Source organism: Chiloscyllium punctatum, chromosome 9, assembly GCF_047496795.1.
Source record: "Chiloscyllium punctatum isolate Juve2018m chromosome 9, sChiPun1.3, whole genome shotgun sequence".
Taxonomy (NCBI): domain Eukaryota; kingdom Metazoa; phylum Chordata; class Chondrichthyes; order Orectolobiformes; family Hemiscylliidae; genus Chiloscyllium; species Chiloscyllium punctatum.
In genome coordinates this window covers 88,934,978-88,946,657 of record NC_092747.1, presented here as the reverse complement: position 1 = coordinate 88,946,657, position 11,680 = coordinate 88,934,978, and the positions used below count along the sequence as shown (strand labels likewise).

Genomic DNA, 11,680 nt, shown 5'->3' with positions numbered 1-11,680 from the left:
AGTATTAAAGCGTTTAGACCAATTTCTGAAACCTCTGTTAAAGAAGTATTTTCTTCCTTGCATTATCTTGAAACAGTGGTGGCTTTCATGGAGTTACAGGCATCACATCTTCAATGTATCAACATAATTTTATTCTCGATCTCACTGTAGATTTGTGCTGAGTTATGAAAATGTTTTATTTAAACCTGCCAATTTCCCCCTCAGCAATTGTTTTGTCAAGGAAACTAATGCATTCACTGTATCAGTGCTGCTGGTTGAAGATTGGTTCTGGCTCATTATGATCTCTGTGACTGTTATTGAGGGTTCTTCCTAGGAATATAAAGAAGTCTAATATTCTGCTTAAATTATTTCTTCTGAATCCCCTCAATATTTAACATCAGACCTGAATCTAGATATCCAAGCTATTTATTCACCAAGTCATGATGCACTTTGAATTACCGCAAATTTGTCAATGACTCAAGAGAGATAATCAATGACTCAAGAGAAATAATCACTCCATTAGCTATTTCACTGCTTGTTTTAACTTTTAAGTGCTGCTGGCTCTTGCAGTCTGAGTGCTCCCTAATGTTGAAGGCAGTGGAAAACAGTGTGCAAAACAACATAGTCAAAGATTCACCAAAATGTTGTGTGGATTCTACTGGATTCTGAACTTTACTATTAAATCTTGCCTTTTCAAGATTTTTATTAGTTCCAGGGTTGAGGGAATTATCATACATTTTCAATATCTCTTCAGGACTATCAATTGCTTCTTTTACCTCTTGGTGAGCTATAATATAATCTGCAATGTTCCCAATTGTACATAGCATTGTATTTACTTTATCAGCTTCTGAGTTAGAATCTAATTCTAAAGTATTCATGTATTTCAGAAATTGTTTCCATCAAGATGTCCAATTCCTTTTCATCTCTAAAATTATGTATTCCTGGCAACCTTGTTGCTGCTACAATGACATCTTAATGTGATTATGTATTTTACCTGTTAAAAATATTTTTATCTTACAATAATAGCAGTTTTGCTGTTTTCTTTCCTGCCATATTAGAGAGGTTTTCTCATGTTGTCCAGTTTAAATGGATATGTCTGACAGCTCCTGGTTAAAATGGACAATATTAATGTTAAACAGGTAAAATTAAGGAATACGTCACTGAATGAATCTTGCTGGTTGCAGCTTTAATACATAATTCCTGCTTGATCATGATCTTACTGAATGATTTATGGTCCTTATGACATAAATCAATGATTCCCAGCTTTATATTAATTCTCAATGGATCTCCTGCGTTTTTGAGGCCTAACATTAATGATATCTTCCAAACTTTCTGTCCTGGTTAGACAAAGTATGCTGAGGTTTGTAATCTGCCCAACATTATGTCTTTAATTACAGGTTCACAACGTCTTCCAGGTTTATGATCTTAGATCCACTTCCCTTTCTGTAGTTGTGCCTTGTGTTGTCCATTTGCTATGACAGTGATCTCAGTTTGAGTTGTAAATAAGTTTTTAACTCTTCATTCTTCTAGCCTGTGCTATTTTAAAGCTTTCCCCAGCCCTCCAGCAGTTTTAGGATCTACTCGTGGAGCCTCCAATGTCCGTTTGCTCACAGATGAATTCGGACTCAAGACTTTGTCCACAGGCTACAACTTTGCAATGCAACCTGTATGTGCTTTGAAATATTTGTTTTCTTCAGTGAATTGCTAACTCTCCTGTTGTGGTGCATCTCTTAAGTGTGAAATGTTTTTGCTATTCACTAGAATATTTTTCCTTGGTGAAGATTGCTGTAAGGGTTTATTCTGCAGAGTTTTGAAATTTCCAGCTGTTCCCATCTGCTGGTTGTGCTATATGAGTACTCACAAGCTGAACTGAAGATCTCACACCACTATTCATAATGAGTTATTTGATCAGTCAAACCAAATTCACACCACTGCTTACCATGTTGCATAGGCATGTCAACTCACTGTGTACTTCATGTGTTGCTGCTCATGATGTGGCTTATTATCACCATCCACTTAAACTATAGGACTTCCTTGGTTTAGGGCTATACAGGAAAAACATGATCATGCAGTTTACAAGGTATAGTTTATTGCATATTAACAACTAATTACAGGTTACATTGATTTAATAGGCACCAGAGACTTTGAGGAGGACCAGGCAATCAGTCTCACTCCTCTGTAATCCTAGCTAAACCTGCCCACCAGTCCACCATAGTGCATCATGCCTATGGCACTTCTTACTATTAATGTTTTTCAAATATATATAGCACAGAAATCCATATTATAAAAAGTATGTAGAGTCAATGCAGATGTTTACATAGATTAAGGGTAATCTGATATAGGTATTTAAAATTATGAAATGTTTTGATAGAATGAATATGTGAAAGTATGTTTCCTTCCTTACTAGAGATCCTCAGTATAAAGTAGTCAAGAAGAATTTTAACACGAAATTCAGGAAAAAAAACATTTTGCCCATCACTGTTTTGAACGTATAATTCGCTATTACAGGGAATAGTTTAATCAAACCATGCAGCATTGTTAAAAGAGAAGCTAATCTTGATTTAAGGGAGAAGGGGACATTGCAAAAAGAAAAAAAAATGATTAGAAGCTTGAGGGGAATACAAACATTTAGGTTTGGAGTAGTTATAGACTCATAGAGGCACAGATCACTGAAGCAGACCCTTAGCCCAATTTGTCCATGCTGAACATGTTTCCCAAACTATACTTGTCCCATTTGCCTGCATATGTCCCACATCTCTCTAAAGCTTTCCTATTCATATACCTGTCCAAATGTCTTTTAAATGTTGTAACTATACTTGCATCCACCACTTCCTCTGGCAGTTCATTCCACACATGAACCACCCTTTGTTTGAAAAAGTTGCCCCTCAGGTCCCTTGTAAATTTTCTCCTCTCAAACTCCAATATGCCTCTAGTCTTGAATGCACCAACGCTGGGGAAAAGATCTTTGCTATTCACCTTATCTATACCTCTCATGATTTTATAAACCTCAATAGTGTCAACCCTCAAACTTCTACGCTACAGTGAAAAAGTCCCAGCCTATCCAGCCTCTAATTTTAGCATGAAACCTCCATTCCCAATAACAGCATTGTAAATATTTTTGTAGTGGCAAGGTCAGCCAGGTGGATCTCATAGATTATGTGTTCCCTGATTGGGGCTGTTAACCTGCTCCAATTAGGGAGCCCTGGGTGCCAGATATAAACAGGAGTTCCAGAGCCCGGGTGTCCTTGGAGAAGGAGCACGCGGTGTCCACCAACACCCTGGAGTTGTTGAGGGAGAGGTGGCTGCCGCAGGGAGTGGAGTGCATTATCTCCCCCTCCAATTCTATTTTGATTTAATCCCTACCCTCCCCTTCACTGTTTGATCACACAGCATTGCCCTTTGATGTGAAGGGCACTACTTGACACTGGCCACTCGGGTGTTTCCTTTCTTTCTGGTGGTGGAAATTTGAATAAAGATTCTCACACCTACACACACACATGGGTGCTGGGGAAAAAAATAAGCACGACCACAGTTAGGCGGTAGTGTGGGGGTTTAAAAAGAAACATCAAAGAACAGGAGATTTGGGTGCTGGGGAAAAAATAAGCACTAAAAACAAAATAAATAGGAGTTCCGGTGTTCTGCTCACTCGAGGAACCAGCTCTGTGCTAGCTGGGTTAATATCATATATTATGCACATGTAAATAAAGGGTGACTTGGCGATGGGATACCAGCTTTCATGGAGTTATTTCACTTTTCTGCATCCTTTTCAATTTTATTATATTAGTACCAAAGACCTTTTACCATGCTGTATATCCTAAGTATTGTGAACCGATACCAAACGATTAAAAACAAATGCTTCAGTTAAGTTTTTCCCTATTTCTTAAATGCAGGTTCAGTGGAAACATATGTGAACATCTTAACTGCTGACCTGACTGAGACTGGTTAAGACTCATGATTTAAAAACCTTTCTGACTTAGTTGCTCACTGGATTATTCACCTCACGATTGTGGAGGTAGAAAAGTTTCAATTTGAGTTCCAACAGTGAAATTCTGCATTTGTCCATAATTATCATCACAAGCTTAAATATCAGAAATGGCTCCTTTTTTGAGGCACAGAGAGACTAAGCATTGCAATTGGCATGATTTTTAACCTGCAAATGCATGAGCCAGATAGAAGAATCTCTAGTGGGTATTTGAATTTAGAAAAAAGCAGAAATTGATGGAAAAACTCAGCAAGTTTGGCAGTATCTGTTCCGAGAAAGCAGAGTTAATGTTTTAGATCCAGTGACCCTTCTTTCAAATTGATTTGATCAAGGAAATGTTTGGTATATATGCTGAAAATTGGATGAGGGAAGGCAGGAGGGAGAGGAGTAAACAATAGCTGAGGGGACAACATTTTCAAAAAGAGGGTGGTTTCTAGGTGGAATGAACTTCCAAACTAAGTATCAGATGCAGGTGTAATTACAACATTTAAAAAACATTTGGACAGGTACATGAATGGGAGAGATTTAGAGGGATATGGACCAAATGCCATATGGGAAAAATGAGACTAATTATTGTTTTGGAAACTTGGTTGGCAGGATGAGTTCTACCAAAGGGTCTCTTTCCATGCTGTATGACACTATGAAAGGTGGAGATGGAGCCCAAAGAGAGAGAGAAACAATTGAACAGACAAAGGAATGGGTAAACATCAGCCTGAGAAAATCAATAACTGTTAAAGAGAACCATTAGTGGCTGACAATGATTTGGAGATGCCGGTGTTGGACTGGGGTGTACAAAGTTAAAAATCACACAACACCAAGTTATAGTCCAACAGGTTTAATTGGAAGCACTAGCTCCTTCATCAGGTGGCTGACAATGGGTTAATTGTAGAAGCAGCCTTTGTGATGACAAGGTCTGGTGTGTGAGGGTTAGGGTAAGAACATAGGAGAAGGTGTTCAGCGCTAAAATTGTTGAGCTCAATATTGAGTCCTGAAAACTGCAATATCCCCAAGTGGAAAATATTTTTTTTATATATATTTGAATTTAACAATTTTCACAGCTAAAATTCACCAGTTCTCAATTATGCCAATGAAGCATTGTGTGACAGTTACAACATACAACTCCTCACACAGTTTGTCTTCTATCTACTACTGTTAAGGTGGGTCAAAGGTTGAACAAACAGTAACTTAAAATTTAGACCAATTCACAATCGTGGCCAAAGGAGACTGAAGAGTGGTGCAAGACACCAAGAAAGATGTTTGTGTGTTTTTTTTGTGAAAAGGCATTAGTCAGGCACTATGATTCATGCTGTGTGTATTATTGTTTTTTCCTTTTTCATCAGCAGATGCCACAACTTTGGATACTTTTTTCAAGACATCATTTATTAGCATCAATAAACTATCATTGTAAATCTAAAATTGCTCGGAGTCATTCTGCTGAACAGCGTCAGTCAATGTACCCAGCCTACACAACAGTATTAGGCAGCATTGTCATGCAACATTCAGTAATGATCAATGCAATGAGCTTCGAAATGCAAGCCTCCAGCAACTTACTTTCATCCTTTTCTATTTTCAGCCTGTTTGCAAGCAAAAAGCTGTCCAGCATTGTAATGGGGACACTGACTCCTTTTGATATATTAACGACTACACTGTCCAACATAGTACAAAATGACATTTTGCTGATGATGAATAATCATTTACGCTTACTCCTGTTAATGGAAACATTTCTCTGGATGCCTGGAACTGTTTTGTGAGATCCTGATTAAGACTGGAGTCAGGCCTAGGGGTTAATGTTGCATGGTGCACAAAGGATATTTGTTTCATTCTTCATTTCCTTGCAAAGTTTGCCGATAAGCGTATACAAAATAGCAAGCTATTCATGTGTTGTTTTGACTTGCTTGTGACATCTTTTGTTGAATACAGATGGCTTCTGCAAGGACAGGAGATTTTATAAAATAGCAATTAAGACAAACAGCGGATCATATAGTGCCACTGTGACCTCTCAAGCTGATGCATTGGGACATTGTATATTCAGTTTCCACTCACAAAAGAACAACTGATTTTCTTTTTAGTGGCCTTAAAATAGAGTTGAGAGGCGATATTACTGGATTAATTCAGTACCTGTCCAATGCGCAGCAGAATTATGTTTAATAATTGAAATATTACAGACAAAGTATGCACAGAAAGATATATAGGGTGTTCCAGCAGAAAATGGCCTCAGCCTCATTTAATCCAGCAGAAGTATAAGGGAATCAAAATTCTTCACAATCTAACAAGTTTCCATTATTTCCACAGATACAGAAGTAATGAAATTCATTGATTAAATAACTATTCTGTTTCATTAGACATTTTTATATTAGAAGAACATAGCCAAATGCAAAAGCGTACTTCATTCTTCATCAGCTGTACTCTATAGTGTAATGTAATGATATTTTAAGACCACAAATTTCTATGAATGTGCTGTCAGATTCCAGAAATTGCTTAAATTAAAATAAATGTACCCAAATGGCCAAATGCATTTGAATTCATGATCTCAAAAAAAGTTAAGTGGCATGACAAGATCTTGACAAGAACAGAGCAAAGGCATAGCACAATTTCTTCTAAACAAGGATAGGAGTTATATGAAATATGGACAGATTAATTACGATTCAGGTATGGTTCTGTGTTATGTTGAATGGGCAAGACATCTTAAGGAACAAGTAAACGTGGTCGTGTATTTCCTTCATTTGCTTGGGGAAAAAAGTCTATTCACAGCCATAAGCGGGGATTCCACTGGACTTGTGAGAATTTTGCCTTGGGAGAGTGGAAATCCCTGACCGATATTGTCGCAAAGTTCAAGGTGACCTGGAACACCGAAATGAATTTATATCTGCCAAGTGCTAACCACAAGGTCATTATTATTACCATTAACGACAGTTCCTCCATTCATGGTGTTGTCTTCATAGATGATCTTGTAACTGAACAGACTAATTCTTTGGACATAAGTGTGCAGGAGTGAGATCTACAGAGCAGTGTTTCCTTCCTTTGCTTTCCTTCTCTATCACTGCTCTGCCTCATTATTAAAGGCATTTTTATTCAAAGCATGATGCAACTTGATGGACATTTTGAAAGATTTGTAGCATGTTCCTCGTTATTGTGACTGTGTTTTTATACTTGTTGTTTGTGCCACTGGAATTGGTCAAATGTTTTTCAATGCAAAAATTAGAATTAAATTTCCTTGTTATGTGTACTTCAATACAGGAATACATGAGTACAGTGAAACACATACAAAGTCACATTCTCAGGTGCCACCTTGGTTATGAAACCAGAATTTAAAAAAAAAAGCAACAGAAGTGAAAGAAAGCCAAAAGGTAAGAAAAATATCCAGATCTTAAAGCCTAAGTTTTATCTCCATAAAGGTGTTTGGAACCACCGATTCAGGCACCTAGTTATGGCCACAGCCCGCAGTCTTGGTCTGCCTGAGAATCTTGAATCGATCGTCAGGAGGAGCCACATTCTTGCCACTGCCTCTGACCCCCAGGAGGTTTCCGCCATTCTGTAAACAGCTTAGAGTCAGAGATGTACAGCTTGGAAACAGACTCTTCGGTGCAACTCAGCCATTTCGATCAGATATCCTAAATAAATCTAGTCCCATTTGCCAGCAAGGGCCCATATCCCTCTAAACCCTTCCTATTCACATACCCATTAAGATACTTTTTAAATGATGTAATTGTACCAGCCTCCACCACTTCCTCTGGCAGCTTATTCCATATACATCACCCTCCTTTGTGAAAATGTTGCCTTTAGGTCACTGTTAAATCATTCCCTTCTCACCTTGAACCTATGCCCTCTAGTTTTAGACTCACCCACCCTGGTGAAAAGACCTTGGCTATTTATCCTATCCAGGTCCCTCATGATTTTATAAACTTCTATAAGATCACTGCTCAGCCTGCAATGCTCCAGGAAAACAACCCCAGTCTATTCAGCTTCTGCCTATAGCTCAAACCCTAGCAACCTCCTTGTAAATCTTTTCCGAACCCTTTCAAGCTTCACAACAGCCTGTCCTATAGCAGGGAGACCAGAATTTCATGCGGTATTGCAAAAGTGGCTGAACCAATGTTCCACACAGCTGCAACATGATGCTCCAACATTTATTTTCAATGCATTAACCAATAAAGGCAAACTGGCTGCTGTGCCAAAGCCACCAATTAATCTGCCACAAAAAGCTATAAAGTTAATAAAAAAAGCAAGAAAAAAAAAGAGAAAAAGAAAGAACAAAAGGAAAAGAGAAAAAAGAAAGCAGACGGGAACAGACAAGCCCTGGGCTCAGGAGACCTCATGTGACCCTGCTATTCTGCCACTATCCTTTTTTAAGGAAAAAAATGTTCTTGAGCCTAAATTCAAAAGCCCCTTCAAGCAGAAAGGGAGGAATCTTCTGGCATAATGTGTCCTCAGCATGCCTTCTTAACATGTAGAAATGGGCACCTGATTTACCCAAAGTTGGTGGCAGTGGCTGTAACTGGCTTTAAATGGAACCGCAACCTAATTAATTATCTCCTTACAGTCTTCTGCTGTAAGCCCTGTAATGTCTTGAAACATGATAATTTCTAAATCATTGCTAAGAGTTATGCAGGATAGCAATTTAAGATCATGGTGGCTCAGTGGTTAGCACTGCTGCCTCACAGCACTAGGGTCCCAGGTTCGATTCCAGCCCAGGGCGACTGTCTGTGTGGAGTTTGCACATTCTCTCTGTGTCTACGTGGGTTTCCTCCGGGTGCTCCAGCTTCCTCCCACAGTTCAAAGATGTGCAGGTCAGGTGAATTGGACATGCTAAATACTAAAACAAAAGGAAACCAACTTCAGAAAATAAATAGCAACTTCGAAAACATGAGAAGATGATACCAATCATTTGGACTATAATTAATGTGGACATGCAGCATAAAGTGTTAACAGTGTTCATTAACTGATTAAATTCAAGTTGACTCTGATTAGTCAGAGTTTTGCCATATGGAAGCAGCAAGGATATGCTACCTCTGTAACACTTGCTTCGGTAAAAAGGTACAACGTGGACATTTTCCTTTGCCTGCAAAGAACATGACTCTTACCACTTACATTGTAAGCCTGATTGGTGATTATGTTAGATTACATTCCCTACAGTGTGGAAACGCCTTTCAGCCCAACCAGTCCACACCAACCCTCCGAAGTGTAACCCACCCAGACCCATTTCCCTCCAACTAATGCACTTAAAACGATGGACAATTTAGCATGTCCAATTCACCTGACATGCACATCTTTGGACTGTGGGAGGAAGCCGGAGCACCCGGAGGAAACCCACGTAGACACAGGGAGAATGTGCAAACTCCACACAGACGGTCGCCCTGGGCTGGAATTGAACCTGGGACTGGATAAGTGGTGCTGGAAGAGCACAGCAGTTCAGGCAGCATCCAAGGAGCTTCGAAATCGACGTTTCGGGCAAAAGCCCTTCATCAGGAATAAAGGCAGTGAGCCTGAAGCGTGCAGAGATAAGTTAGAGGAGGGTGGGGGTGGGGAGAAAGTAGCATAGAGTACAATGGGTGAGTGGGGGAAGGGATGAAGGCGATAGGTCAGGGAGGAGAGGGTGGACTGGATAGGTGGAAAAGGAGATAGACAGGCTTGTTTTGCTAAGCATAAACTGACTTGTGTCAAGTGTTTTCCAAAAGTTGAGGGAGATAGTCAACATATCTAAGAGCAGGATTACAAGAAGCATCAGTTGACATCGGCGCGCGTGCATAAAGGTGTGGATACTTTGGCATGGACGTCAGTACACCTGCAGAATGAAGTGCATGAAACGATCACCACTGGAATCATGCTATTGCAAACAGAGATAAATATTATTGAAACTCCTATTCCTTAATTCCTTCAATAATGTTATATGAAAATCGCGCTGCCAAAACATGCGTTACCCAAGAACTACCTGTAATTGTACTCTTATCCATCACTTTCCCTGGACATTTATTCCACACATGAATCACTCTGTGTGTCAAAAAAAGAGTTGTCCCTCATGTCTTTTTTAAATGTTTCTCCCCGCACCTTAAAAATACGCCCCCTAGTCTTAACATTCCCCACCCCAGGGAAAAGACATCTGCCATTCACCTTATCTATATCTCTCGTTATTTTATAAACTTCTATAAAATCACTCCTCAACCTCCTATGCTCCAGGAAAAAATAGTCCCAACCTATCCAGCCACTCCTTATAAAATAAGTTTGCAATCTGAGGAGCAGCTGCAAGGTCAACACTATTATGTGTACTTGTGGAGGTAAGCACAGGAACCCGATCACATTGGGTTTCTCTGATTATTCACTCTTGAATCATTCAATGTGCATTTCTTTTCTTAATCTTTTCACACCTATTCACTATTCTCTTCACAGAAAACCATCTGAAACTTCTAAGCATTTCTTAAGTGTCACTTGCATTGTTTTTAACTTAACAGCAACATATGAATCAAATAAAATAATTAATCAGTCTTTTCCATTTGATATAGCCAATGTGTTCACACACATAGGAAAGCTGAGCAGAGTAAAGCATGTCCCCTTCAAGGTAATGCATAATCAGGACATACATTCCCCTTGTCTTAGATTCTGAGCTGGATTTACCCGCGTTTAAGTGACATGATAAATGGACTATGTCATTCATAGTTTGACAAATAATTAACTCTTCAGGCACCAAATGTTAATAGCTACTTCTACAGTTAAGCTGAAATGGTTGTGGGAATCTCATCCTGTAACTTTTTACCATTGCAACTCAAGTAATTCTAATGCACCTAGTAATTATTATGGCACTTAGTCTGGTTGCAGTCTTTTGGGTTAGTCAATTAATTTCAACAGTCAAGCATTGACATATCAACAGGATATGGATGCCTGACTAATGGGTTAACCATTCTACAATAATGTAATTATGGTGCTTTCCACCATTAAAGATTGCCACTGGCCATTCTTTTACAAATCAAGAGTCCCATCTAAAACATGGACTAATCTTACCTCTTTAGGCCAACAGCCTATATCCACAGTATTTAGTTTTCATTGAATCACATGATACAGTAGATGATACTATGTGAAATGCACATAGAATTGAATATTATTACTGATTTATATTTTCACATGAACTTCCCATACATTTGTGTTGAATTTCTCTCCACTAGTCTAATACAAGTCATTTATTTTAAATTAACTAATGCCTCTATTAAAATTAAATTTCACGACTAACAAGTTTCTCAATGAATATTTCTCCTTTGTGTTAATTGTGGTGAAAGACATGAAGACTTTGGAACTAAAGGATATCTTGGTGATATCTTGGGGACAGTCCATATCACAGTAGAGGAGGCGTTGGATGTATTACAATGTGAAGGTGGTTAAATATCCTGGTCCTGACCAGACATATCCAAGAATGATACAAGTGGCTAGAGAATAAATTACAGAGGCCCTGGCTGAAATTTTTGCATCATCATTAGCCACAGGTGAAGTCCTGGAAGACTGGAGGGTAGCAAATATTGTATTATTACTCAAGAAGGTTGCAAAGAAAAGCCTGGTAATTATGAGTAAGCTTAACATCTCTGATAGGTAAAATACTTGAGAAGAGTCTGAGAGATCATATATACATGCATTTGGAAAGACAGGGTTGGATTACAAGTAGTCAGCATGGCTTTGTGAGTGGGAGATCATGCCTCACAAATTGGTTCGAGTTCTTTGAAGTGACCAGGAAGATTG

The 11,680-nt window shown here is 38.8% G+C and overlaps 1 long non-coding RNA gene across 1 annotated transcript in view; it reads right to left on the bottom strand.

Moving 5' to 3' along the window:
- Positions 1–6,087: 6,087 nt before the first annotated feature.
- Positions 6,088–11,680, bottom strand: part of LOC140481540 (uncharacterized) — a 108,391-nt gene continuing 102,798 nt past the window's right edge. The window contains exon 2 of the long non-coding RNA XR_011961549.1: positions 6,088–8,774. This is a non-coding gene — a long non-coding RNA (uncharacterized lncRNA). The remainder of the gene's footprint in view (positions 8,775–11,680) is intronic.